The 7,602-nt window shown below is 42.2% G+C and overlaps 1 long non-coding RNA gene across 1 annotated transcript; it reads right to left on the bottom strand.

The window, feature by feature from the left end:
* Positions 1 to 302: 302 nt before the first annotated feature.
* Positions 303 to 7,598, bottom strand: LOC138657816 (uncharacterized). The gene is made up of 3 exons (XR_011317204.1): positions 7,477 to 7,598; positions 4,422 to 4,560; positions 303 to 1,010 (listed from the first exon to the last, which is right to left on the bottom strand). It is a non-coding gene; the product is annotated as an uncharacterized lncRNA (long non-coding RNA).
* Between the last annotated feature and the right edge of the window lie 4 nt (positions 7,599 to 7,602).

Raw genomic sequence — 7,602 nt, 5'->3', positions numbered from 1 at the left:
GACAAATATAAGTGTTATGTATTGTTATGACTACATACATGATGTGACTACTTAACAAAATAATTATTTTGTAAGGACAAACATACTACACAGTTCAAACAGGAACATTATGCTATTTATGAAGTTAGAATATAACTAAAGATTAAAGCAAAACATCATTGTCTTGCCAGACAGTCGATCCCTCTGGTGACATAAAATAATTTGTTAACACATCACAAACTTTTAGACCCGAGGGCTGACGACGTTAAGGAAGAACACGTGTAGTAGACAAGACAGTATTTGCATAATCAACTTCATCATCAGCAGATGATGGGCAATCATGGTATCTTGTAAAGTTGTGAAGAACAACACATGCTTTTATCACGCCATTGACATTGCCTTCATTCAGTTGAATTGCGGACTGAAGTACCCACCATTTTGCAGTGAGAATGCCGAAGGAACACTCTACCAGACAGCGGCCGCGGGAAAGACGCAATTTAAAAATTCGCAAAAAGTCCAGGCCTCTCCGTGGATAGGGCCTCATGACGTTCCTTGATAATTGAAATGCCTCATCTGCTACCATGACGTAAGGCACCGCATCCAAATTAGTCCCTGGTATGTGACTTGGGGGTGGGAGATCCAAATCATTGTTGCGCAGCCGCTGACACTCTAGAGTCTCCAGTTCTCCCATAGGCCCCAATATCTACAATTAAGAACCTGTAGTGGCTGTCGACCAGGGCCAACAGCACTACAGAGAAAAACTGTTTATAATTATAGAATTGGGTCCCTGAGTTTGGCGGCTTACGCACACGGATGTGCTTTCCGTCCAGAGCTCCAATTCAGTGCGGAAACTGGCACGTGTCCTGACATCTTTGGGCAATACGTAACCAGTCTGCCACTTTAGGCTCACCTCTTGATGGAGTCTTCTTCAGATTTCCGAACATGTATCCCGCACAATTCCAGAAATTGTGGATTTGCCCAGTAAAAACTCTAAATGCAGTGCCGCATATGAAATGCCAGTGGCAAGGAATCTAAAAGAAAACAGAGTATGTTTTTTTTTTTTTTTTTTAAAAAAGGGTAGACATTACAGTGTTATATGGGCAAAAACTAAGATTAGATAACTAAGAAGCCATCTTTAATCAAACATTAAGGACATGCGATGGCTTTGATGTTCTATAAAGTAAAAGATTATAAAAGCACAAATGATGTTGAAGCTACATAATTTAATTATCTAATTATAAAAAGGGGTAAGACCATTAGATGGCACCAGAACACAGCTAATGAGAAATGCTTTGCATCTAAAATGGAGGTGACTAGAAATGGAGAATTACAGCTCACAAATGCAGGGGATAATGTAGAGGGGCAGTTAGAGAGTGAGGAGCTGTAGTGTACATAAGCTACTCACAATCCAGGATTACTTAAAGGGAAGGACACACTCTGGACTTTGTCACTACACATGTATCCGGGTTCCCTCTGCAGCTTATTTGGTAAGTGCTATAGCGTGCCAAATAAGCCCCGACCCAATCAAATTCGCTCATCTCTAATCTTGACCTGTATTACAGGCATTGAACTCAGATGCATATCATGTATGTACATATTTCAATGTATTTTTATGTTCCCTGTATCCAACAACCCTCAACATTACAGGCAGGAGCTAAAGCAACTAAGCCACAAGGTCTGGTGTTGTAATGAGGAGAATTTTGTGTACTTGATCTGTATTGCAGGCTATGACTCTGCAGGCAGATTGTACTGATACTTTGTGCACAGAAGTGTATTTCTATGTTTCTGCATTCTAGAGGGATACTAAAAAAGATTTTTTTTATCCTATAAAATTACTTAAAATATATATGTATAAACTATTTCAAATATTGTCATTTTTAATGTGCTTATTTAAAAAACAATGAACATCAAAAGTCAGCAAATAACATGGAAATATTTGGTGTCCCTGTAATTGTAACGACACGCACAACACTTTGATCATATTATTTATAAGGGGATCAGTAAATGGTGTAAAAAAAGGCATGACTGATATTATTTTTCTGTGAAATCCTCCAAAAAAGTAACAAAATGTAACGGTGAGGCTGTGTTCACATATAACCGTAAATCCTGAATGTTTTCTGCTGCTTTTTTTTCTGTAGGTGTCAACACAATAACAACCTTCTCTGATTATTGCATGTTTGCTGCGTTTCTTTTATGTGTGTTCCCCCATATTTAGGCCATGTTCACACAGTGCGTTTTTTACTGCGGAACCGCCGCGATTTTGCCGCTGTGGCTCCGCAGCTGTTTTCCATGCAGGGTACAGTACACTGTACCCTATGGAAAACAGGAACCACTGTGCACATGATGCGGGAATCGGGAAAAAAAGCCGCGCTGAATAGCCGCGGTAAAAAAGAAGTACCATGTCACTTCTTTTTTTCGGAGCCGCAGCGGTTCTGCACCCATAGACCTCCATTGTGAGGTCAAACCCGCAGTAAAACCCGCAGATCAAAAATATATCTGCGGGTTTTATTGCGGTTTGTGGTGCCGAACCGCTGCAGCAGGAAGTGCGGGCGGAAGTGCGTGGGCGGAGTGTGGCTGCCCCGATCCCACCCCCCCATGCTCCGATGCCCCTCCCCCGTGTTCCGATGCCCTCCCCGTGCTCCGATGCCCCCCCGTGTCCTAATCTCCCCCCCTTATACTTACCCGGCCTCCCGATGTCCGTCCGGCCATCTTCTCCCTGGGCGCCGCCATCTTGCAAAATGGCGGGCGCATGCGCAGTGCGCCCGCCGAATCTGCCGGCCGGCAGATTCGTTCCAAAGTGAGTTTTGATCACTGAGATATAACCTATCTCAGTGATCAAAATAAAAAAAATAGTAAATGACACCCCTCCCCCCCTTGTCACCCCCATAGGTAGGGACAATAAAAAAATTAAGAATTTTTTTTTTTTCCACTAAGGTTAGAATAGGGTTAGGGTTAGGGGTAGGGTTAGGGTTAAGGTATTTTCAGCCATTTTAACCCTAAAAAACTTCCTAGAAAACACACAGACTCTGCATAGAAAACTGCATAAAAAAACGCATCAAAAAACGCACCAAAAAACGCACCAAAAAAGCACCAAAAAAAGGACCTGCGTTTTCTGCAAAGAGCTGCGGTTTTTAGTCCTGAAAAAAAGGATGGAAATCAGGAACGTGTGAACATACCCTTAAAGTGTTTTTGGTGCAGATGAGAATCCACGTTTTTAATGCTTTTTAAATACTGCAGAAAAGCTTTGATTTTGCACTTAAAAATGCAAAGGTGTTTTTTTTTCTTCATACATTTTTTCAGAAAAAGCCTATAAAGAAAAAGTGCACAAAAAAGGCAGATTTCAGCAGTGTTTCTAGACACAACGAGGGCAGAGATTTCATGAAATCATATCCACTTTACTTAGACATTTAGGCTGCCATCACACTAGGAGTATTTGGTCAGTATTTTACATCAGTATTTGTAAGCCAAAACCAGGAGTGGAGCAATCAGAGGAAAAGTATAATAGAAACATATGCACCACTTCTGTATTATCACCCACTCCTGGTTTTGGCTTACAAATACTGAGGTAAAATACTGACCAAATACTGCTAGTGTGACAGCAGCCTCAGACTGTGTTCACATGTAGCATAAATGAGGCATTTTTGCTGATTTTTTTGCACAGAAATCCTTCTGTGTTTTAGGCTGTGTGCACACGTTGCGTTTTTTTGTGGATTTCCCACTATGAAATGCATTGGGAAATGTCCGGAAAAAAACGCATCAAAAACGCAGCAAAAAACGCGCAAAAAAAACGCATGCAGATTTCTTGCAGAAAATTTCAGGTTTTTCTCAGGAATTTTCTGCAAGAAATCCTGAACGTGTGCACATAGCCTAACTGTCAAAGCAAAGTGGATGTGATTTAATGAAAACTGCTCCCCCTGTGGTCTAAACACGGTGCTGAACTGTGCGGCTTTGGTGCTTTTTTTCTCTAGAGGCTTCTATGTTGAGCCTTAAAAAAAAAAACACATGTAAAAAAAACTGCAGTTACTTTTTTAAGTTCAGAACCTAAGCTTTTCTGTAATGTAAAAAGCACTTAAAAACGGAGCTTCACATCTGCACTAGAAATGCATCTATTAAGGAAGAAAACGTATAAAAACTGCACCAAAAAAGCAATAATCAGAGAAGATTGTTATTGTATAGTTTGGTGCAGACACCTGCAGAAAACAACAAACACAGTATTTATGCTATGTGCGAACACGGCCTTACAGACAGCAAAAAGCCAGATGTTGTATAATGAAGCTACATAAAAATGATAAAGTTCTGCTCTGTGAATGATGGAACAAAAAATAAATCCACAGGCCCCAACTAGAGATGATCAGGATGCACAGATGATGTAGCGCCAGCCCTGGCTAAGCATAAGTTGCGTTGGGAACACCAGAAGGTAAAAGATTCCAGGCACTACTGACCTGGACGCCGGACCAGAGTCCTGTGAATCAATCCACTCATCTTTAGTCCAAACTGTCCCGGATACAGCGAACAGTCCCGAATTTGGGTCTACATCCTGCAGTCTTGGGCATCTGCTGAATGTTCCTCTGACATGTCCTCCTGCCAGGGTAGAAAGGAACGGTGAATGGGCGTGGACTGAGGTTTGGCCAGGGGCGTGGCCAAAGTTTACCTCAGCACAAGTAGTGCGCTGCATAATTTGTCCCTCTTTCTAATCTTCGAAAGTTGGGAGGTATGGCTGTTGACTATATGTGGCTTAAAATTAAAAGCATTAAAAAAAAACATTCTGTGCCTAATCTTGGTGTGCCCTTCCTTTATATAATTGAATTATCTGTTGTAGTAAGTAAGGAGAAATGTGGCCTGCTCCATGTGAATAAGCACTGATTGTCTTCTTTACAACATAAATTGGACCTTTTGACTATATGTAGCTGGGATGATGTGTGGGTGGATACATGGATACAACAACCATCCCTGATCTCCCTCTCTCATTAGTAATGCTAGTAATGATATTGATATAGCCCCCCCCCAGCCTAAAAATAGCAGCCTGCAGCTGCCCAGAAGAGGTGCATCTAAAGGCAACAGTGTTCCATCTTGTGGCAAAGAGAAAATGAGTCAGTATGCTTTATGTTGTATTTTAGAAACATTTGGAATCGGAGTATTAAGCAAGGCTGGCCAAAGAAACACAGAGATAAAGGATCATTTCAGCATTTCTCAGCTTTTTGACATATTTCATGGATCAATGAGCAACTTCTGCACATCCCTGAAAACACAGATTTGAATAGATGGTGGAAAATTTGAAAATCTTCCCTAGTCTGTCAAAGGTTAGGTATGGATAATTAAGAATGTACTGTACTTACTGTCTCTTTTACATTATGATAGCCAGAGCAGATATGTATATTTCTCATATCTGCTCCCATGAAATATCATCTGAAATTAGGGTCTAAGGGGTAACGTTTCTCCTTATGGAGAGTGACATACCAGCCCTGGCTTGTCAAGGTAAGGAGGCTTATTCTTTTTTGCCTTGACAAGCCAGGGCTGGTATATCACTCTCCATAAGGAGAAACGTTACCCCTTAGACCCCGGTCCGGAGCCTCTCACCTAGCCAAATCAATTCTCATGCTTCCTACTGACGAGGGCCAACAGCCCGAAACACCGTGTCTGCGACCTGAGATACTGATTTGGCTCTTATCCTAAGGGCCCCTTTCCACTTGTGTGACAAAAAAAAGGTTCGATTTACGGACCGAAAAAACGGATGTAACGTGTGCGATTGTCATGCGAGTGTCATGCGAGTGTAATGCGATTTTTTAATCGCATCATCCGTTTTTACATCCGTATGCAATCCGTTTTTTTTCTCTGCAACTATTTTTATACAGTCATTTACAGGACTATTTACAGTGTTCTGTGCCACAGAATGGTAAGGTATCCGTAAAAAACGGATGGAATACGGATGGTCCGTATTCCATGCGTTTTTTTTCTCGCACCCATTGACTTGCATTGGCGAGTCTCGTCCGAGAATCTCAGCAATACGCAGCATGCTGCGATTTTTTTCTCAGCCGACACAGATTTTTCTCAGTCCGATTTCGGCTGGGAAAAAAATCGCAAATGGAATGTCACCTATTGAAAAACATTGGTCCGAGTGCAATCCGATTTTTTATCGGATTGCACTCGTCCGTTTTTCTCACAAGTGGAAAGGGGCCCTAAGTCATATTGCAAGACTCGTTAAAGGGTTGATTGTGACTTGTAGGATCGCTACTTCCAACAGGTGGCGATATAGAGTTTAAGGCTATGTGCACACACTGCGGATTTTGCTGCGGATCCGCAGTGTTTCCGCAGCTGCGGGTCCGCAGTGGTTTCCCCCCCCCCCCCCCCACTTGCCAGGCAATACTCACCGACACCCAGCTCCAGCGATGTCTCCTGGGGGCGCACAGGGGATCGGAGGCGGGAGGGGACGCACAAACTTTATTTTTAAGGGGAAAAAAAAAAAAGATTATTCATTCCTTCTTTCCAGCGAACGCTGCTGGGAAGAAGGGATGAATACCGGCTTCAGCACCGCACGCAGGGGACAGCGCTTAACTGTAGCGCTGTCTCCTGCACGGTCCGTGTGGTCCTCAGTCGGCACACGGGCGGCACACGGCTGCCGCACGTGTGCCACACTGATGTGCTCCGTAAGCACACGGACACACGGACACGGATAATTCCGGTACCGATTTTTCCGATACCGGAATTATCTGGACGTGTGGGACAGGCCTAAAGTAGTGAAATGATTTCTTTATTTTGTTAGCTACTTTTCACAGCTTTTCAGATGTAGATGAAAGGCAAATCAGGATGGCAAAACGTATAAGTTTTTGGTGTGTTTTTGACCATTTTTTATGCTAATTTTAGCTGCGTTTTACAGTACCAGCTATGTCTATGAGATTTCAGAAATCTCATGCACACAGCTTATTTTTTTTTATCCTCAGTATTTTGGGCACAACCTGAGGATTTGCAGAATGGAGAATGTGACATCTTTTTGCTGCCAAAATCTGATCAAGTAGATTTTTTTTTTGGCACAAAATTTATCAGCATGCACAAGATACAAATGTAATATGTCCAAAATGCAGCAAACGCAAAAACAAAAACTAAGCAAGACCTGCTTCTTTTGCAGCGAGTTTCTAGCTGCCAGGAAAGCAGGTTCTGCCAGCGGAAAAAAAAAAACATGCACCAAAATGCAACATGTGAACATAGCCTTACAGTTCTGATAAATGATCAATGTGTGATTAGATCACTGGGACTCCGAGTCCCAATCAATCACTCCTCTATTAACATCAGTGTCGTAGACTTTTAAAGGACTGTCAGTAGCTCACACTATATAAATGATCATGCCTGTTAGGTATTATTGCAAAATCTTCTTGTTAGAAAAAAAAAGCAAAAACAATAGCCTAAATGAAAAACAAATCGTAGAAAAGTGTTCAAAGAATCTAGTGAAGGATGCTGCTAGAATGCATCAGGTTCAGAGTGTGAACATATTCTTTGCCTTACCAGTTCCCCTCTGCAGTGGCAAGCAGATGAAAGGAGGGGGTGCAGTATGTTTGCCTGCAAGGCCAGGCTGGTGCACAGAACATGTTTACAGGGCTTTGCTTTGCCTTCTCTTTCAGAAGTTTATTG

This window comes from Ranitomeya imitator, chromosome 1 (genome assembly GCF_032444005.1).
Source record: "Ranitomeya imitator isolate aRanImi1 chromosome 1, aRanImi1.pri, whole genome shotgun sequence".
NCBI lineage: Eukaryota > Metazoa > Chordata > Amphibia > Anura > Dendrobatidae > Ranitomeya > Ranitomeya imitator.
This window is presented reverse-complemented; position numbering and strand designations above follow the sequence as displayed.